General features: G+C 41.0%; 1 protein-coding gene across 5 annotated transcripts in view; it reads right to left on the minus strand.

The window, feature by feature from the left end:
- The window catches only part of PKNOX2 (PBX/knotted 1 homeobox 2), a 316,712-nt gene extending 295,318 nt beyond the window's left edge, over positions 1-21,394 (minus strand). For 2 of the 5 annotated variants that reach the window (XM_069947897.1, XM_069947884.1), the window contains exon 1: positions 21,312-21,392. The gene's annotated coding sequence lies outside the window, so the exon portion shown is untranslated. Of the gene's footprint in view, positions 1-21,311 lie in introns of all 5 variants that reach the window. The other 3 variants (XM_069947893.1, XM_069947896.1, XM_069947894.1) reach the window with 3 other exon arrangements.
- Between the last annotated feature and the right edge of the window lie 1,821 nt (positions 21,395-23,215).

Below are 23,215 nucleotides of genomic sequence, written 5' to 3' on the forward strand. Positions count from 1 at the left end.
CTGATATAACTGCACTGTAATGTATATGGTGTATAGAGCCTGTGTAGAGCTGGGGCCACCTCTATATGACTGGATGAGGTGATTTAGTATACTGGATTTGGTCAGTAACAATATGGTGGTGATGGTAGTGGTTGTGGTGTGGCGGTAATGTTTCCTTCCTATATACTGGTATTACTGGTAATATTGGTCTCAGTATACAGGATTTGGTCGGTAACAGTATGGCGGTAATAGGTAATATCTGTCTTGGTGTGTGTGTGTGTGTATATATATATATATATATATATATATATATATATATATATATACATACAGTGGTACCTTGGTTTAAGAGTAACTTCGTTTAAGAGCGTTTTGGTTTAAGAGCTCACAGTTTTTCAAAATTGTGACTTGGTTTAAGAACATTGCTTTGGTTTAAGAACTTCCTGTATTGGGTGGGAGCGCGAGTGGAGAAGGGGCATGGCCTGCATAGCGGGGTCTACAACACTGTACTCTAAACACCTTCCAAATCATAGCAGATCCCCTTCAGGCTGGGGCTTACATCAGGGGACAGGACTGTGGGGGGGGGGGGTAATCTCTCCATAGCTGTAACCCCTCTCTCCCCAGACAGAGAGCGCTGCATGTATGTGCCCACATCTGCCCTGTTCATTCCTTCATGCTCCCTGCAGTCTCTATCAGCCCTTGTGTTTCCCATCCTCTCCATTACTGTACAGTACAGAATAATAAATATATTTGGGGTGTGGAACCAATTGTCTGCATTTACATGATTTCTTATAGGAAAATTTGCTTTAGTTTAAGAGTGGATTTGGATTACAAGCACAGTCCTGGAACGAATTATGCTCATAATCCAAGGCACCACTGTGTGTGTATATATATATATATATATATATATACACACACACACACACACACACAACAATAGCATCACTTGGTCGTGAAAGGAGGGGGGGGGGGCCCAAGTTGGCCTCTCGCACCAGGGCCCAGGAGACATTAGCTACGCCCCTGTGTGTGACCTACTCTCCATGTATGCTCTCCTCCCTATCTCTGTGAGAACTGCCCTCCATGTACAGTATGCTCTCCTCCTTATCTACAGTCTGTGTGACCTACCCTCCATGTGTGCTCTCCTCCCTATGTATAGTCTGTGTGACCTGCCCTCCATGTATGCTCTCCTCCCTATGTATAGTCTGTGTGACCTGCCCTCCATGTGTGCTCTCCTCCCTATGTATAGTCTGTGTGACCTGCCCTCCATGTATGCTCTCCTCCCTATGTATAGTCTGTGTGACCTGCCCTCCATGTATGCTCTCCTCCCTATCTACAGTCTATGTGACCTGCCCTCCATGTATGCTCTTCTCCCTATGTATAGTCTGTGTGACCTGCCCTCCATGTATGCTCTCCTCCCTATCTACAGTCTATGTGACCTGCCCTCCATGTATGCTCACCTCCCTATGTATAGTCTGTGTGACCTGCCCTCCATGTATGCTCTCCTCCCTATGTATAGTCTGTGTGACCTGCCCTCCATGTGTGCTCTCCTCCCTATGTATAGTCTGTGTGACCTGCCCTCCATGTATGCTCTCCTCCCTATCTACAGTCTATGTGACCTGCCCTCCATGTATGCTCTTCTCCCTATGTATAGTCTGTGTGATCTGCCCTCCATGTGTGTCCCCCAATACATTGCACAGCTGTTAAATGTGCACAGTTGTATCTGGTGAACATTGAAGATGGAACGCGCTTACCAGTGTGCAGTGGCCCCAGCCGTTAGCTGATCACTGGAGGTGCTGGTAGCCGGACCTCCACCCATCTCATTTTGTTGGCCTGTCAAAGTCATAGAAAACCCTTTCAAATGCTCTGTACGCATCTGTAGCCATTATTTTATTGCTCCTTTGCATCTAAAATAAAATTATGGTGTAATTTGCAAATAGATCAGTCCATCTGTTCCATCTCCTTACTAAACTAGAGAGGAGAAGAGGAGACAGAAGGAAGAGAGTAACACATCACTGCAACATCAGACTACACAGGGATTGTTCAGAGTCTGTAACTCATTGAAGTACATTAGTCAGTGGAAGAGCTGGAGAACTAAAATGGTGCGGCTGTGTTCCTACCACAGAGATTTCATCTTCAGCTTTGGCTGTCCAGGCATGATGGGAGTTGTAGTTTTGCAACAGCTGGAGAGCCAAGGTTCCCTACCCCTGGGCTAAACTCTATGCAGACCTGGTGTCAGAAAGTTATTAAGATTTGTAAATCAGTTCTATTTGAAAAACTCAAGTTTTCCAGTACTTATCAGCTGCTGTATGTCCTGCAGGAATTGGTGTGTTCTTTCCAGTCCAAGACTACGTTCACACAATGTCAAAAAAAGAGAAAATGCGGCCGCTTTTTCTATTTAAAGAGACGTCCAGTATTGCCGCGATATAACTGACTGCAATGTAATGCATTGAAGTCAATAGAATGCCGGACATCCAACGCACACAGTGTATTTTGGACTCAAAATGACAGACATCATTTTAAAAATTATAAACAGACAAGAAAAAATGAACATAGCTTAATGGTGCGTTTACCCAGACAGATTATCTGACAGATTTTTGAAGCCAAAGCAGGAATGGATTTGAAAAGAGGGGAAACCTCAATTTCAATTTACACGACGGCCGTTCTTTTCATAATGCAGTGATTTGTATTAAAGTCAATTCAAACAACAGCCACGATGTATTGAACAATGTCCGTTGTTTGCTACGGCCGTCAAAATAACAATCATGTCAATTATCTCCAGCTGCTGTCCATAGACTTCAATGCAATTTTCATTTAAAACAACAACTGTTGTTTTGAGTGCCAGGTAATGGCCGTTGTTTATATGTTGTGTGAACATAGTCTTAGGGCCTTATTACACCAACAGATTATCTGACAGATTTCTTTAAGCCAAAGCCAGGAATGGATTTGAAAAGAGGAGAAATCTCAGTCTTTCCTTTATGACCTGGTCTCCATTTATAATCCATTCCTGGCTTTGGCTCAAAAAAAATCTGTCAGGGCCCTTTTAGTCTTTTCCTGGCTTTGGCTTCAAACATCTGTTGGATAATTTCTCTGTGTAAACGCACCATGACACGGTGCTCTCTGCTGCCACTTCTCTGTCCGTGTCAAGAACTGTCAAGCTTTACTGGCAGACCTAAGTTTTTTAAATAGTAATAGTTAAGAAATCTGTATAACTTTCTGACACCAGTTAAAGGGGTGCCCCAGAGACTGAACAATTTAATTTTTTTTTAATAAACTGCTTTAAGAAAGCTTAAAAGTAAAACTTTGTAATATAACTAAATATTATAAAATTCATATTTTTTTTTTCATCCATTTTTTGCAAAAAACAAATGCATTGGTTTTGATTCGTTTTTCCATTGACTTCCATTGCAAAAAAAGCGGATCAAAACGGATCAGTGTTTTTTGACGGACACAAAAACGTAGCTGACACTACTTTTGTGTCCGTAAAAAAAAATCCTTTTTGATCCGTTTTTTTTACAGTGGAAGTCAATTGCAAAATGAATGCACAAAAATGCATCCGTTTTTTTTTTCCTTCAGTCTTTTTGCAAAAAACGGATAAAAAAAAAAAAGGATTCAAAAACGCAGTGTGAACCTCGCCTAAGCCTCTGCTTTGTCCTAGCACTGCCAAACAATGCTATTGCCATGCAGAGTAGGGTTTATTTCCCTCTGTGTACTGCATACATGTTCAGGGCGTCCGGAAGGCTCTGCAGGAGTAGTAGCTTCTAGCATAGTGAACAGTGATACTGATAACAATAGCGCTGTGAAATCTGAAGGCGCTATACAAATAAATAAATATTATTATTATTATTACAATCCAGGCTGCTGGATACAGCGATAGTGTAGCAGCTCATCCATCCCATACCCCCCTGCATGTACTGTATATAAGAGTATACAGTACACAGAGGTGAATGGGACCCTGCTCTACATATTGATAGCGCTGTCCGACAGCTCTAGAATAAGGCAGGGGAGCTTAGAGCCCTGCAGTGTGTGTATACATAAATTAAATAAATAAATTAAATAATATATATCTTTATTAAATAATATATCTTCATAAATTCTAAGTCTCCGGAGTACCCCTTTAAAAAAAAAATTTTTACCCTCCAAAATATCTCTTTTAACATGTCTACAGTCAAGTGAGCTTTTTTTTTCATCATATGACTGTAGCCATAGAGATATTACTAGGACTATTTAAAAAATGTTATATTTAAAAATAATTTGAGCTTCTAGAATCCCTCAATATTTCCATTCCTCACTTAGCAGCTTTTAAATTAAATTTTCCAATTTCAGATGTTTCTCATCTAAATTATGAAATTATGACCAGGCGGGTAAGTAATAAGATATTGACTGTGTAGTCACACATGTAGGGACTCCAGCAGTGGAGCATATGTGACCCTCAGTAGTGAAGCCATGGCTCTTCACCCACTCCATCGAGCCCACAGTGTGATCTGAGCCTCACCGTCTTCTGCTGTTACGGACACCTGGGACTTGCGCAATCAAATCAATAGCACACAGAGAAAAGCCGTCCATTGATATTTTATTGATAAGTTACAGATGTAGAACTTTAAGCAACCAAAAAATAAAATAAATTGTTACAATGTTTCCATCCCGGGTTACGAGATCAGCTTCATCTCCGCTCATTCACCTTCATTATTTACCTTTTTAAAGTGAAACCGTTAAAGCGTAAAACTTGTCACCGGTCTGAAATGTTAATAGTAACGCAGACGGCGCAGTTAATCGGAGAAAAAAAATGTGTAACCCCGCGCCGGCCACGAAACACTCTAAAACTCTCTAAATTATTACAGCTGGCCTCCGAGAGGCAACTGGAGCTGAAAACACCACTTAATTTCCGTCATAAAAAACACTATAATTTGCATTTCAGCATAGATTTACTCAGTGTTTTCCTGCAATATATAACGCTACCGAGCGCACAGGAGTCTGCCGGAGCTAATGAAACACATCTTGGCCGAGCACTGAGCTGTTTCTGTGTAACCGCAGCTTAAAATGTTTATGACATGTGGTGAGAGCCGCGGCCCGGGCACACAAGACCATCGCTTCAGAAACAACTGAAAACTTAATGAAATAAAGCGACGCGACAAATGTGTTTTCTTTCAATTCGTTTCCACCAGGCAGAGATATAAAACGTATCGGGGTATACGGATATAAGGTCTATAACCTGCTATGATTAACGGGGGGGGGGGGGGGCAGGCGGTGAATGGACGGCTCATTCCGGACAATTAGCACCGACGTTGAGGTATATTAATAGGTGAGGTCTTAGGTGACGTGTTCATGGGTTATTTAGTGGCGCAGTTGGAAAAATTTATGTGGAAAGTGATATAATATTAGAAATGAATCCATAATCCCATTGGAATACCATTGGAGCTCATGCACATGGTCGTTGTCCTTCAGAAAGGAATGAAGCAACTCTGTTATTTCCAGCACTAGAGAACCACCTCTTTCCTATATGTAGGACAGCTACTTTGCATATTTTTTTCCCAGGGATCATTGCTCGGCCTTGGAGACTCCCTACATCATAGGTGTCAAAGTTGGCTGTCCAGGCATGATGGGAATTGTTGTATTGCAACAGCTGGAGGGCCGTGAGTTTGACGCCCCTGCCCTATATCAACTGGGTGGGACACATTGCCCACTCAAACAGCACAGCCTCCTGTTCTGTTCTTTGCATTATGGCTTGGGTTGTGTTCACACATTGAAAGATTCTTCATGGAGGGGCTGGAAATCAGGAGCTGATCCTTGACTTTGCAGTTCTGTTATAAGCAATAGGTAAATTCCAATAATCAAAATTTGTGCATATTTTAGTGGGAATTTTTTGAATGAATTAATGGATCAGTGTCGGCACAGTGATTCTCATTCCGCAGTCTTTTTTTTAAGCAGTACCTGGTTCCCGCACACGCCGCAGGTCTATTCCTGGGCACCGGCCCAGCAAGAAGCTCTGGAGTCGGGACCGCTGCCCCCACTATGACAATCTAATGGAGTCGGTCTCTTCATATTGGGGGCTGGCGGGCCTGCCCCCAGTGCTTGATGCCAGGCTGGTGCACGGGAATAGACCAGCGGCGTATGCAGGAGCCAGACGCCGGTTCAAAAAAAGGACAGTGCCACCAGCATCCGCGGCACCTGTGCCAATCCATTTATGTAAAAAACTTACCTAGCGGTACAAATGCTTTAAGGGGTTGTCCAAGGTAAAAAAAAACAACCCCAAAGCTTCTTTGTTCCAGAAACCGCGCCACTCTTGTCCTCAGTTGGTGTGTGGTATTGCTGCCCGCTGCATTAGGGTGCCTTCACACCTACCATATCGCAGCACAAAATCCGCTGCGGATCCGCAGCAGATTTGATTAAATGAATGAACACAGCATCAAATACGCACTGTGACAGTGCGTATTTGATGCTGTGTTCATTCATTTAGTTAATTCTGCTGCGGATCCGCAGCGGATTTTCTGCTGCGATACGGTAGGTGTGAAGGCACCCTTAAAGTGAATGGAGCTGAGCTGTATTACCACCCATAACCTGAGGACAGGGGTGGTGCTGTTTTTGGATGAAAGCAGCTGTGTTTTTGTAATCCTACATAACCTTATAAGGCTAATTCCATTGTGTATTGTGAATACTATAAACCCAGTATTACAGCTGATTTGCAATAACTATCAGGAGTAGAAAATAACGTAAATTCCCAGCCTGACAATAGAAATGAGAGTCCGGGGTGTATAATCCTAGTCAGGTCAGAAGATCAGTGAGAAAGTTAGTAGTATGGCGGAGAGGGAAAGGCTTATTCATTGTGGTCAACTATGATGGATTTAATAAATGTAGTTTTTTTTTACCTTTTTATTTTGAAAATAGTTTTCAAGCTTTTTATGTTTATATAAACAGATCGTATCTCAAGTCTTCAAGTACTTATCAGCTGCTGTATGTCCTGCAGGAAGTGGTGTATTCTTTCCATTCTGACACAGTGCTCTCTGCTGCCACCTCTGTCCATATCAGGAAAGAACTGTCCAGAGCAGTAGCAAATCCCCATAGAGAACCTTTCAGCAGGACATAAAGCAGCTGATAAGTACCAGAAGACTTGAGATTTTTTTTAAATAGAAATAAATTACAAATCTCTGGCAAAACTACGCCAACCTACATACAATCATGGTGCGGATTTGCCATTTTGGATTTGTATGTAAAGTTTTGGCAGTAAATCCGCTAAGTGTGAACGTATCCTGCTGCTGCTTTTATGAATACAGTGATTGTGGTTTTTAGTGCTGCGGTTCTCTCTGCACAGAACAAATAATGTGTCTTTCTATAGTCATTTCATTCACATTTATGTAACATCTGGACGCTGGGTTTTCCAAGCTCTGCAAAAATGCAGCCTGGTAATTGCAGCAATGCTCCAAATCTGAACTCACAGCGGAGACTCTCCCATCCTGACTGCAGGCCGATAACTATCCTAAATAACTCGCTGTAACCATATCATTATCTGTTATTTATTATACCCTAAGAAAAGGTAAAACTATATTGAAAATATTCTAACTATATACTATCTATCTATCTCCTATCTATCTATCTATCTATCTATCTATCTATCTATCTATCTATCATCAATCTATCTATCTATCTATCTATCTATCTATCTATCTATCTATCTATCATCAATCTATCTATCTATCTATCTATCTATCTATCTATCTATCTCTTCCTTTGACTTCAGCAGTCAAAAAACAATGTCACCGGTAACTGTTTCGTATCTGTAATTTTGCTGGGTCGTGCACATTTATATGTAATAAATTTAGAGACATCAGTTATATTTATTTATAAAATATATTGCTGTAAATGCAGAGGCTATGTTCACACACAGAATTCCAATAATTCCAAAATACAGCCATAATTTTGAGGGGAAAAAATAAAACAGTATGTGAACAGGTAATATATATATATATATATATATATATATATATATATATATATATATATAATTTTATTTATTTATTTTTGCAAAAACTGATCATAAGTAATGAGCATGTTCTTTATTTTTACACCCATAGGCCATGTTCACACATAGTATTTCTGTCAGTCTTTTTTCAACCAAAATCAGCAGTGGACCTGACAGGGCAAAATTATAATGGAAGATTTGCACTGGTTTTCGTTGAAAAGACTGACAGAAATACTGTGTGTGAACACAGCCAAACTCCAACAAGGCCGTTATTCTATACTGTGTCTGCACTGCCGGCTAATTCCTTATTGACTTCAATGGAGAGCATTATTATATTGAAAATACTGCTGATATCTGATTCCAGTAAACCCATTCACACTTTGTAAATCGTTCACTGAAGTGCGACCCCATTCTAATTCTACAATGTTCTCATGTTTTTTTCATTTTCATTAATGGTTTTTATTGTCACAGAAAATCCTATTTCTTCTAATATGATACTTATGTTATTGATCTGCTGAATTCTTCAGTGCAATTTACAAATAATTCCGGAAACTTCCTACGAAAGCAACATCACCCTTCCTGGAGGACCAGACATGTCCTTTTGGTACACTGATAGTTAATCGATCTCAGTTTGAAGCTATGCAATGCTTTTTTTCTCCTGTGGTGGCGCTGCAGGGAAAATTAACACTTGCTATTCTGACTTTGGGAAACATCCCTAACACATGGATAGAAATGGGAGATGTTTTTCCAGATCTAGTAGAGGAAATCTGGAATCACCTTGTAATTTACATTTCTAGAGCAAATCGCGAAACAAGTCTAAGAAACTAAATTATTCTGCAGGTAAAAGAGGAAGAGACTTGGTTGATTATACAGCTTTAGATGGAAATCAAACATGGAGTGCAGCAGAAGATGCTGGTTGTTCCATATGTAAAATACAGTATAAGGCCATGTTCACACAACGTATTTGTTGTATAAATCACGACCATTGTTGCAATGTGCAACAATGGCCATGATTTATACAACACATACGTAGTATGTGAATGAATGGAATCCCGTCCGGAGCGCATACACATAGTATACGCTCCGGCCAGGATTCTATCTGGCCGCACGGAAAACTAACATGTCAGTTTAACTGCGGCCGTTATTCTTTGAATAGTGTCCGCAGAAGATGTTAGTTCACACAATGAACGGCCGCACGCTCCATTTTGTGCAGTGGTGAATTGGAATGCGGGTGCACATGGGTGTACCCGCATCCGAATTTACAAGAAGTGAAGATCATCTGGCAGGAATGTACTTCAGTAACACCGGCCGTTCTGTGATCCGGACAGGTCATAGTGTTATACATAGTGTTACACAAGGCCTAAGTGTAAAGGAACAGAAAATGATGAACAAGCAATGATAAAAATAGGAGTGGATGTTTGGGGGTGTATTGTAAGAGATGGCGGGAACTTCTGTCTGGAGCCATTTTAATTAAATATATACATATAGGGGGAGATTTATCAAACATGGTGTAAAGTGAAACTGGCTCAGTCGCCCCTAGCAACCAATCAGATTCCACCTTTCATTCCTCAACGACTCTTTGGAAAATGAAAGGTGGAATCTGATTGGTTGCTATGGGCAACTGAGCCAGTGTCACTTTAAACCATGTTTGATAAATCTCCGGAATACCCCTTTCAAAGATTTTCTTCAGGACTCAAGGACATGGAACAAATACCCTGAATATCAATCTGATGGAAATCTAAAACAGCTGAATGACAAGTCTCCATGCTGCGTCGCTGATCTGTCACCGTTCTGTGAGAAAGTTAGAGACGTCTTGATGTAGAATATTGTTTATTATCAGTCGGAGCCTCAGAGAATTCAGTCATCAGAAAGACAAGGAGGAGATCTAAGGACTAAGGGTTTTTTTTTGTTAATTTTTATATAATACTTTCCTCTACTCGATCTGAAGAAACATTGTCCATTAATAAAATCATTTCCTTTCATGTGTGTGAGAAATGTTTCATCAGGCAGGATGTTCAGCTATTAAACACTGTTGTGTGCTATATCTGGGATATGTGAATTCCCCATAAAAGAGGTTGTCCAGGCAAAATTAACTTGTCCCCTATTCACAGGATAGAGGACAAGTAATAGATCGCAGGGGGGTGGGGGGGGATGTGGGGGTAGTCCAACCTCGGTACCGGGCACTGATCACCATATGGGGCCCCCGGCTTCTTTGTTATGGATAGAGCCACAGGTGCGGCACATGACCCGCGTCTCTGTTCATTCTTATGGAGCCACCGGAAAGAGTTGAGTAACACGGAAAGTGCTTTCTCTGCTCTTTCTGGTGATTCCATAGGAATGAATAGAACAGTAGTAGAGATGAGCGAACCTGGAGCATGATGGAGTCCATCCGAACCCGAACTTTCGGCATTTGATTAGCGGTGGCTGCTGAACTTGGATAAAGCCCTAAGGCTATGTGGGAAACATGGATATAGTCATTGGCTGTATCCATGTTTTCCAGACAACCTTAGAGCTTTATCCAAGTTCAGCAGTCCCCGCTAATTAAATACCGAACGTTCGGGTTCGGATCGACTCGAACTCGAACCCGATTCGCTCATCTCTAAACAGTAGGTCACACATCGTACCCATGGCTCTATTCATAGCAAAGAAATCGGGAGCCTGATATGGTGATTGGTGCTGGGTACCGAGGTAAGACCCCCCACAATCTCTTACTTGTCCCCTATCCTGTGGATAGAAGATAAGTTAATTTTGCCTGGACAACCCCTTTAAAGGGAACCAATCCGCCTAATTGGGTGCTGCTGCAGGAGCGCTGTATAAAGCTCCTGCAGTAGCCGCGGCACGAAACGGCCGCGGCTGCTGCAAATGCTTTACACCGAGTTTTATTCCCCAGGCGCGTGACAGGCAGAGACAGGGAGGCAGTCATCTGGGCGGCTCCCTGCTCGTGTCTAGTCACCGCTCTCTGCCTGTCACTCATCCCCTCCAAGCGCACTGACAGGCAGAGAGCGGTGACTAGACATGAGCGGGAAGCCGCCCAGATGACTGCCTCCCTGTCTCTGCCTGTGTCACACCCGGGGAATAAAACTCGGTATAAAGCATCTGCTGCAGCCACGGATGGTTCTTGCTCGAAGAGGATGAGTGACAGGCAGAGAGGCCAGTAACGTCCGTGGCTGCTGCAGATGCTTTATACCGGAGAAAAACGAGTTTTATTCCCCGGGCGCATCACAGGCAAAAACAGGGAGGTAGTCATCTGGGCGGTTTCCTGCCCATTTCTAGTCACCGCTCTCTGCCTGTCACTCATCCCCTCCAAGTGCACTGACAGGCAGAGAGCGGTGACTAGACATGAGCGGGAAGCCACCCAGATGACTGCCTCCCTGTCTCTGCCTGTCACGCGCCCGGGGAATAAAACTCGGTATAAAGCATCTGCTGCAGCCACGGCCGGTTCTTGCTTTATTCAGCGCTCCTGGAAATCATATCAGTCCAATTGGGCTGATTGGTTCCCTTTAAGTAGAAGAGTGCAGTAACGTCGAGGGGAGTTGAGGGTTTTTACCACTGGTTGTAACAGTAACATAGAGACCAGTTTACCATCAGTTTCTGAGCAGATATTTCAGAGGTGACAACCAATATGGCTACAAACTGCAGCTGCTGTAACATCTCCTATATCAGATAGAACTTATCTATCAGGATGGGGAACCGATGGCCCTCCAGGTGTTGCAAAACTATAGTTCCCTTCATGCCTGTCCAGGCATGATGGGAATTGTTGTTTTGCAACAGCTGCTGTATGTCCTGCAGGAAGTGGTGTATTCTTTCCAGTCTGACACAGTGCTCTCTGCTGCCACCTCTGTCCATGTCAGGAACTGGCCAGAGCAGCGGCAAATTCCCTTAGAAAACTTTTCCTGCTCTCCAGACTGGAAAGAATTTACCACTTCCTACAGGACATACAGCAGCTGATAAGTACTAGAAGACTTTAGATTTTTTAATAGACGTAAACTACAAATCTCTGGCACTTTCTGACACCAGTTGATTTGAAATGTTTATTATTTTTGTTTTAAATGGGTTAAAAACAGAACATCTACATTTTTTTGGGATCCCTTGCATGTAAGTAGTAGTTTAGTAGAAGAAGACACAATCACTACTCTTCTTACCCAGTGTATTCCTCCAAAACTCCCAGCAGGGAAAGATGATAGAATCCAGGATCTAGCTCTGCAGACCCCTATGGTGGTTGTTATGGATCTGAAGGCATCTTTTGTACTCGAGCGAACACCGCAGAACGAGACTGATGCCCACCACAGGGACTGTCAATAAAACCATTCATCTTTGGGATGTACCATGATTTTATTAGAACAATGTTCTGAGGACAGATGAAACACAATGAGAACCTTTTGATGTCTGAGCATTGCACCAAAACCTCCTGAGAGGCGGGAGTCATACTAGTTGGGGTAAATTAGGAAACGTACAGCCCGCTCACACACATATGGAGGTCTTTCCGCTACACTTCAGCATCTGCTCATGTGGGGGAGGGGGTTATTAGATCTGTTATGGATCATTTCCATGGACCATGTCCATCCCATGAGCTGATAGATACCTAATGTCCATAGGCCGCTTGTCTCCAGCAGAATTAAATAGGCATTTTATAATACAAATGCTGCGGTCGGTCAAGTGAAACTTCCCCATAACATCCAGGAACTCAGTTCTTAGTCGGATAGGATACAAAACTTCCATCTCTACAAGTTGAATCATCATCTACAGAAAACTTAAAAGGGGAACTCCAGCAAAAAAAAAAAAAAAAATCTTTCAAATCAATTGGTGTCAGAAAGTACCAGAGATTTGTCATTTACTTCTATTCAAAAATCTCCAGTCTTCCAGTACTTATCAGCTGCTGTATGTCCTGCAGGAAGTGGTGTATTGTTTCTAGTCTGACACAATGCTCTCTGCTGCCACCTGTGTCCATGTCAGGAACTGTCATAATCCCCATAGAAAACCTCTCCTGCTCTCCAGACCGGAAAGTTTTTTTTTTTTTAATAGAAGTAAATTACAAATCTCTGCCACTTTATGGTGCCAGTTGATTTCAACTAAATTTCTTTTTGCTTCAATGCTAGGTTATCCTCTAAATAATCAAAAAATGAAGGTTGTCACTGAGGTACAATAATTATGCAGCAGAGAATAGGGGCTTAAAGCCCTATAGACTTGAAGCTTATCCAGTTTATCCAAATCAAAGCACTACTACTCTCATTGCTAGGGGAACTTGGGCTGCTGTATGCAAATCCTACTGATATGGCAGGAGGCACTTTACTAACTAAATAGTAGCTCTAGAGCTCTAATCTGCGATTTTTCCCACTGTTACAAAACTACAACTATCATGTCCAGAGAGCTAAAGTTTTTATATGACAGTGTTCCCCAGCTGTTTCAAAACTACAACTCCCATCAGGCTGTAACACTCTAAAGCATGGATAGGGAACCTTGGCTCTCTAGTTGTTGCAAAACTACAACTCCCATCATGCCCGGACAGCCAAAGCTTAAGCTTTGGCTGTCCAGGCATGATGGGAGTTGTAGTTTTGCAACAGCTGGAGAGCCAAGGTGCCTCACCCCTGGTCTAACGTCTTATATAGCCCTGTTCTCTAACCTGTGGCTCCGCAGCTGTTGCACAACCACAATTTCCATCGTACCCTAATAGTCGGCATTCTCATACGGCCTTGTTCTCCAACCTGTGGCTTTTCAGCTGTTGCAGCTGTTGCAAAACTACAACTTCCATCGTGCCCCGGCAGCCAATTATCTTATATGGCCGTATTTCCCGAACACTGGCTCTCCAGCTGTTGCAAAACAACAACTCCCATCAGGAGCGTAGCTAGGATTCATGGGGCCCCATAGCAAAAAAACTGTATGGGGCCCCCCTACACACTATATATATAAAAATTATACCACACAAAGCTAATTGTTAAAATATATTAATTTTTATTAAACATGATTAAAAAATCAATAAAACCATTAATCTATTTCTAGTGCAAAAGGGAATCCAGCAGTAATAGGTCACCAGACCACCATATCTCAAATGATAACTCTAACATATATCACTATATCATATAAACGTCACAATCAATATTCATATAGCCCTGCAGTGTATCTACACAGCCTCGGATCGCTGATAACAATGTCAGCCTATATCCGCAATATAAGTGATAGTGTAATAAGACGCTTACCCATCGTGGTGTCTGGTAACCGCAACCCCGACGCACGTTTCGCCTTTAAATCGCTTTATCAAGGGGCGCCCCTTGATAAAGCGATTTAAAGGCGAAACGTGCGTCGGGGTTGCGGTTACCAGACACCACGATGGGTAAGCGTCTTATTACACTATCACTTATATTGCGGATATAGGCTGACATTGTTATCAGCGATCCGAGGCTGTGTAGATACACTGCAGGGCTATATGAATATTGATTGTGACGTTTATATGATATAGTGATATATGTTAGAGTTATCATTTGAGATATGGTGGTCTGGTGACCTATTACTGCTGGATTCCCTTTTGCACTAGAAATAGATTAATGGTTTTATTGATTTTTTAATCATGTTTAATAAAAATTAATATATTTTAACAATTAGCTTTGTGTGGTATAATTGTTATTTATTAAAAGCTAATCAACTATGTTGGACTAGTTATGTTATGGTCAATTGATTCCGTGGTGGTGAGACCAACACTGTTTGAGTGTCCATTGGAGCTATTGTATATACACTATATATATATATATATATATATATATTTATATATATATTCATATTCGATGATGTGGCAAAAAAAATCTCTCGTGGCCCCAGAGGCAGAATCCTGCGTGCAGCCACAACAGTGACTGGCAGAGGAGAAAGCCAATGTCTGCTTGTTCTGTCCATCCACTGTATTTAACTATAACAGCGTATTAGGAGCCTCATGGTTATATACATAGGTGCAGGAGCAGGCTACCTTTTGCTTAACCCTTTATTTACTGCAGTGTGTAAGTGACCTAGTGTTCTCCTACATGCTGCAACACAAAGGGTTAATACAGAAGACAATTAGCTCTCTCCTTCACTGATAACCCCGGACCTCTGAGAACAGAGGTCAGAGGTTATCAGAGTAGTGAGACAGAGAGCTAATTATTAACCCTTTTTTGTGTTGCAGCATGTAAGAGAAGACTGGGTAATTAACACACTTCAGTACATAAGGGGTTAAGCAAAAGGACACAGGAGGCTCTTATCTTCTCTGGGACCCCTCCCTCCATGGGCCCCATAGCAAGGGCCCCATAGCAACCGCCTTCCCTGCCTCTATGGTAGCTACGCCACTGACTCCCATCATTGTAGTTTGGCAAAAGCTGGTGGACTCCATGTTGAAGAACACCGCCCAACAGGGTCACATAAGTAATTTCCTGACTTATCTGTCTTTCTGAGCCATCACTTTGCCATCTTATTTTCTTTTATCTCTATATCACAGGTATATTACAATCACCAATTATTCCATGAGAAGACCCTGCCTACAGCAGCCCAGATCTCAGCTTCCTTGAACTTTGCTTTGGACCAGGGGCGTAGCTAGGATTCACAGGGCCCCATGGCAAAAAATTTTAAGGGCCCCCTCTCCCCTACGCTCAACATAAAGCACTGCACATACAGTATATATATATATATATATATATATATATATATATATATACACATACACACACACTCTTACCTTCTCCCCCAGGCCCCCCTCCTGCACGGGCCCCATAGCAACTGCTTCCCTGTCTCTATGGTAGCTACGCCACTGATTTGGACGACTTTTATCTTTCAGGCCATAGGCTTTAGTTGTTCCCCCCATCTATATCTGCAGTCGTAGTTCTATTACAGCCGAATATATTATTCATTTACGTTCGCCTTTATGTACAAGATGACGTAAATCTACCGTAATATTATAACATACTCGGGTCCTAATAGCAGGGGAGCTCAGTTCATCCACAGTAAATATTCCAATAATAGGGGCTATAACCAGACAGGATAGGAGGGCTGACGGATAAAGCCGTGTAAGAAGCTTCTGCTTTGGTTTAATGATTTGTGCTGGTTTGGTTTTGATTGCCAACGGCGGCTGAATAGTCGACTACAGCCGGTCATATTGTGCCTCTGTACGGCAGCAACTGCACCCGGGAGACTAGATCACTGCTCTCATTCCTCTCGTTTCTAAGACGCTAGACTATCCGAGCCCTGGAAATAGAGCAAGGATTACACACAAAGAAATAGCAGGCCCAGAGGAAAGAATAATGGCCTGTAACCCTTTGTGCTCCACTCCACCGCTGTTCCTTTCAATCCCTAACAAGAATGTGTCGCCCACATACAGCAACCTATAGTCTTACTCTTTCTGGCTGCGATTTCTGATTGATAACTTAGAATAGCAGATTATTTTTCTTCCAGCTGAGATCATGATTATTTTATTTACTGTTTTGAATAAGATTATTTTAGAACTTTAAGGGACTTTTTTTTTTTTTTAGGTTGTATCAGTATTGGACTGTATCTCTTTACAGCCCTTACTAGAACTCGGGGTATATAGACTTGGTGTACAGATTGAACCTACACTCGAAGGACCGCTCTCCAGAAACTGCACTGAAAATAAGTCTAGTATGGTATAATAACTCCATGGTCTAGTATGGTATAATAATAGACTCCACCATCCTGTATACTTCTAGAATCAAAGTGTCACCTCCAAACATATATATATATATATATATATATATATATATATATATATATACACTTGTAAAATGCATGATACATAGCGTTACCAAAGTATTATTTCCACGCAGCCAAATACACATAATCTCTGTGTAACATATATCTTCATAGGATAGGTAACTTCTATCTCCATAGGATAGGTAACTTCTATCTCCATAGGATAGGTAACTTCTATCTCCATAGGATAGGTGACTTCTATCTCCATAGGATAGGTAACTTCTATCTCCATAAGATAGGTAACTTCTATCTCCATAAGATAGGTAATTTCTGTCTACATAAGATAGGTAACTTCTATCTCCATAGGATAGGTAACTTCTATCTGCATACGACAGGTAACTTCTATCTCCATAGGATAGGTAACTTCTATCTCCATAGGATAGGTAACTTCTATCTCCATAGGATAGGTAACTTCTATCTACATAGGATAAGTAACTTCTTTCTACATAGGATAGGTAACTTCTGTCTACATAAGATAGGTAACTTCTATCTCCATAGGATAGGTAACTTCTATCTGCATACGACAGGTAACTTCTATCAGTATAGGATAGGTAACTTCTATCTATATAGGATAGGTAACTTCTGTCTACATAAGATAGGTAACTTCTATCTACATAGGATAAGTAAGGTCTATCTACATAGGATAGGTAACGTATATCTACAGTACATAGGATAGGTAACGTATATCTACAGTACATAGGATAGGTAACTTGTATCTATAGTACAAAGGATAGGTAACTTCTATCTATAGTACATATGATAGGTAACTTGTATCTACATAGGATAGGTAACTTCTATATATATAGGATAAGTAACTTCTATCTATATAGGATAGGTAATGTCTATCTACAGTACATAGGATAGGTAACGTATATCTACAGTACATAGGATAGGTAACGTCTATCTGCATAGGATAAGTAACTTCTATCTGCATGGGATAGGTAATGTCTATCTACATTACATAGGCAGGTAACATCTATACACATAGGATAGGTAACTTCTTTCTGCATAGGATAGGTAATGTCTATGTACATAGGATAGGTACTGTAACTTGTGTCTCTACTACCTGATGGACTCCAACATGGAAAGTCACAGCCTGTTCTCAGCCAATTGTTTCGTCTATTAAAGGTTTATATAAGTAAAGCCACTGTTTGCTCAAATCTATAGAAACCCTATACCTATACAGCATATATTATTCTATGTGACAGAAGGATAAACACATTCTGGAATTTATTTTCAATATATTTGAACATTTCATCATCTTGTTATAGGTCGAAACGTATTGTATTCAGATTGTTGTGCTTCGATACATGGAAAACAAACACAAAGTTAGTCCTTTAGTACTTTACAGCACTGGATTGGGCCTCTCCAGTTATGCTGAAACTTGTAGTCCCTAAACAACTGAAAGATTAGCAAGTTGCAGAACACTGGGTTAGATCTATTATTTTCTTAGATTTGGGTTCTGCAGATCGCATTGAACTATTGATTGGGAACAAAAGATTCTACAGTAAAAGTCACGGCCATACTTCTGTGCCTAATGACAGAACTCATAGACTTCCCAATACCTCTGAATGAAATTCTACTAAATGCCGCATGACAGCCCCCTGCCCTAATATCCGAAGCGTCTCATCATGGAGTGCGTGATTTATAATGCACACATCATTTTACACCAGGACATCATTCATTACTATATGTGTAATGGCATGAAGTAACGCTGCCGCAGCCACACTCAATGACACCTAAGGCTGCTTTGTATAATGTATTATTCCAACTCATTAGCCTCATTGGCGTATCAGTGGCATGATAATCCTACAAAATGCCACCCATGTAGCCTGCAGACAAAGTGCTCAGAGCCCAAGTCTAAGCTGAGAAACAAGGAAAAGTTTTGCAAAGTTTTTTTTTTGTTTCCCTTTTGCTCCTCGCACATTGTTTCCCTTCCAGAGCAAAGAAGGTATCACATTATCCTGTCCCAGAACAAAACCATCCAGACCCCCACCACCACCAGCACCCCCCTCCAAGAGCAGATGGAACCCCGTCCACAGCTACACAACACTCTTTCCTTCTTTCTTAATTGCTACAATTAAAATCCTCAGGAAAAAAAAAAAAAAAAAAGATTACCACGCTCCCCATCTGTAGAATGCAAATGAACGCCGTTCGCTCTGTGTATTCTCACAAATTAAGACCTCTATATAACAGAAAAATGGCTTCTTATTGGCTTCTAGGAAGAAACTTTACTACGTGTACTAATTTATAGCTCACAGCCCAATACAGAGCAACCAACTAAGATGCCCTGGCCTTCCCTGTACTGCCCGGATTCTTGGCCCCCTGATCGGATAGGATTATTTTCGGGTTTATTTTTTTTCCAAAAAGTTGGGTAAACTTTTTGGGTAAAAAGTTGCAAACTTTTACTTTCATCTGTGTACACTATCATGAAGATTACAAGGCCGTCTGCAGAATGTGATATCATATCATTATAGGTGATGGTAATATTATATCATTATAGGTATGGGTAATATTGTAGTATTGTAAGTATAGGTAATATTGTATCATTATAGGTATAGGTAATATTGTAGCATTGTAAGTATAGGTAATATTGTATCATTATAGGTATAGGTAATATTGTAGCATTGTTAGTATAGGTAATATTGTATAATTATAGGTATAAGTAATATTGTATCATTATAGGTATAGGTAATATTGTATCATTATAGGTATAAGTATTATATCATTATAGGTGACGGTAATATATCATTATAGGTATAGGTAATATTGCATCATTATAGGTATAGATAATATTACATCATTGAAGGTAAAGGGAATATTATATCATTATAGGTATAGATGATATTAGATCATTATAGGTTAATGTAATATTATATCATTATAGGTAAAGGGAATATTATATCATTATACGTATAGATAATATTAAAGCATTATAGGTTAATGCAATATTATATAATTATAGGTATACATAGGTAATATTGTATCATTATAGGTAATATGTCATTATACTGTAAGTATAGGTAACATTATATCTTTACATTAAGCGGAAAAAAAAAAAAGTTGAGTAAACAAATGCAAACTTTTGCATTTATTATTCTCATTGCCTCCACTATGGCGAGGACAAGAGAACTTAATATTATATCATTCTATACCATGGTGTATTGGAAATAAAGAGCTGGTTAAAGAAGATGCAAACTGTTCCTTATTCTTTACTCTACTGAACAGGACAAGAGCGTCTGCAGAGCTTAATATTATAGCATTATGGTGTATTGGAAATAAAGAGGCAATCTCTTCCCCTGTCTTTACTATAATGAACATGATAAGGCGGACATGATATCATTTGTATTGGAAATTAAGTGCAGGATCAATACTGATGTCAATGAAACAAAGGAGACGTGACAGCGCTCTATTACATTTCTAGCCCAAACATATATATATGTTACACGGCGCAATTGCAACAAACCGACTGGATAAATTGTATCCGAACTTAAAGAACACAAGTCGCTGCAGATTTAAGTAGGAAAGTTGAAACCGCACAGTATGGGATTAGTCAGACTTAATTAAAACAACATGACAGGATCCCCAACGCCTCGATAGACCATGCAGACTCCAAAAACAATGAGTAAAAAGCCTTCACTCAAAACACCGGCGTAAAGTCCAGCCGAAGAGGAGAAAAGAAATATAAGGAAACCTCCATTTCCAAAGAATCCATTCTACAGCCAGATGTAGATCTATGCAAATCCAGAGATGCAAACATCACCCTCTGAATAATTCAAGCCCTCACCCACCTCATCTCCAGGCTTACTAGAATCCAGAATGGGTTTATTAATGGTAGTAACACAAGCCCAGGGAAGGAGGACGTGCATGGGGAAATGCAGACATTACCATACATCACACCTCCACTCTAAGCATTGCATTTCTTACTTCTAATCTGCACCACAACTTCAAGATCCAAGAAATACTAAGAATAAGCCCCACACGACACACACACAACACCCCAGGTCTCAGATCAGAGGAGTGCAGCCTCTCCTGCTTGGTCTGTCATTACCAAGTTCCATTAAATGAACAGATGCATCTGAAAGACACCTCTCCCCGAGGGTAAAAATACAAAAAAAAAAAGTAATAAATAAATAAAAAAATAAAAAAATCTTCTTGTATCAACTTTAAAAAAAGTGTCCATATGTATTAAAATCTATCGACGTGAATGAGCTTGCATATGCATGCATCTAAATATTTGCATGCAGGCGTGTGTATAGGTGAAAAAATATGACTATTGCATTAAACGTGTTAAAATCTGCATGTCGGTATATGCATGTAAATATGGGTGCATGCATGCCTATGGAGGCAGAAATAAATTCCTAGGTGTGAAATCCGCGCTCGCATAGATCCGGGCGTCGAGGAGTGATTGCATTAGCAGTTAAGGTTGCCCTGTGTTGCCGCCTCCTCCTCCTCCTGTGCCCTGTCTGTATGAAGAGCTCCGGCTATGGGACTGTAAAAAAAAAAAAAAAAAAAAAAAAAAAAAAAGAGAGAGAGGGAGAGGCGCACGCTGCAATGAGAGCGCACACACACACAGAGGCTGCAAGCAACAACAGCGACGGCAGCAGCCCGCAGCCTGGAAAGCAGCTCCTGACATTGAGAATGAATGACAGCTTACCTGAGTGCCAATCTTCATCAGACTGACACTGGCGTGACAGCACAGCCTATACTTCCCAGCAAAGGCTGTGACGTCACTGGAGGGGGGTCCGAGCACACGCCCCCTACTTCTTTTGCTTTTGGCTTTACATGGTGCCTGTTTATTGCTAGATGATTTGCGCCATCTAGTGGACGTCCGCGGATCTCATCACTCACCACACATTCCACTACTTGTTGTGACAGCTGGAAAAATGACTCCAGACATTGGATCCTATCTGCAAGGAGCGATTGTTGGTTCATTAAGAAAGAATTGCAAAACATAACTAAGCCCGAGACGACGCCTTTGGGCCGCCCTCAAATTTCCACAGCGAGTAAGAAGAATTTTTTTTACAGTTTACAGGGAGAATTGGCTAGAATTATGCATCTAATGTTAAACAGAAACTTCGTACTAGGGGTGGATGGTGAAATTTCATGAAGTTTGCAAAGTCTGAGAAAATTTTTTATATTCCAAAGATCCATATTCTACAGAAATTGGCAACAAAATTCTGGAATCTCAACACTAGGAGGATGTCATTAACCTGGTTCATAGAATATGGTGCCCTATGTGACATCACCTGTCCTGCCGCTCCCTGTCTCCTCTACCTCCTGGTCCTCTCTGCTCTGCCAGTCAGTGTCTGCAGCCTTGTCCCACCTCAGTCATTGTGGGACCATAACGTCCCATGAACTGGGAGACAGGAGGGACCAGCCAGAGACAGGGACAGGTGAGTGTCACTTTATTCTGTTTCTAGCACCCCCTGCTCACCAGCATTTTTTTTTTATGCCCAGACATCCCCTTTAATATAGAGATATGACGAATGATAGAGCTACTTTAATATAGATTTTCAACATGGATTGCAACAGAAGATGCTGGTTGTTCCCAAAATATATTGAAAGCTTATAGAAAAGTTATAAAGTGAGAACATATGGGTAGAACATGGAAGATGTCAGAGTGGCAGCATAGAAAGTTTACTGTAGTCTAAGAAAAAAATAAATAAATATATATATATACCATATATATATATATATATATATATATATATATATATATATATATATATACAGTGGTGCCTTGGATCACGAGCATAATTCGTTCTGGGACCGGGCTTGTAATCCAAATCCACTCTTATACCAAAGCAAGTTTTCCCATAAGAACTCATAGAAATGCAGACAATTTATTCCACACCCCCAAAATAATGATTTATTATTCTGAATAACATGTAAAACAGATGAAACAAACATTCAGAAACAGCAGAATATGTGATATTATAAGTTACTGTACAGTAATGGAGAGGATGGGAAACACAAGGACAGAGACTGCAGGGAGTATGAAGGAATGAGCAGGGCAGATGTGGGCACATACATGCAGCAGTCTCTGTCTGGGGAGAGAGGGGTTACAGCTATGGAGAGATTACCTCCACAGTCCTGTCCCCTGATGTAAGCCCCAGCCTGAAGTGGATCTGCTATGATTTGGAAGGTGAGGGAGACCTCTTGGGTCAGAGTACAGGGCTGTAGACCCCACTACGCAGACCATGCCCCTCCTCCACTCCCCCTCCCACCCAGTACAGGGAGCTCTTACACCAAAGCAATGCTCTTAAACCAAGTCACAATTTTGAAAAACTGTGAACTCTTAAATCAAAACGCTCTTAAACCAAGTTACTCTTAAACCAAGGTACCACTGTATATATATATATATATATATATATATATATATATATTGATACAATAAAAATATTATGATGCAGCTACCAGGGAAACAATTTTACAAACCTGGCTAGCGCCCAATACACCTACCCTGCGCTCACCCGTTTCATCTGCCTTTTTGGCGTTGGGATCCGTGCATCTCTCCCCCTTCCCCTACCTAAGTTCATCGCAGTGGACCCCATCATT

The sequence above is a fragment of the Dendropsophus ebraccatus genome, chromosome 12, assembly GCF_027789765.1.
Source record: "Dendropsophus ebraccatus isolate aDenEbr1 chromosome 12, aDenEbr1.pat, whole genome shotgun sequence".
Lineage (NCBI taxonomy): Eukaryota > Metazoa > Chordata > Amphibia > Anura > Hylidae > Dendropsophus > Dendropsophus ebraccatus.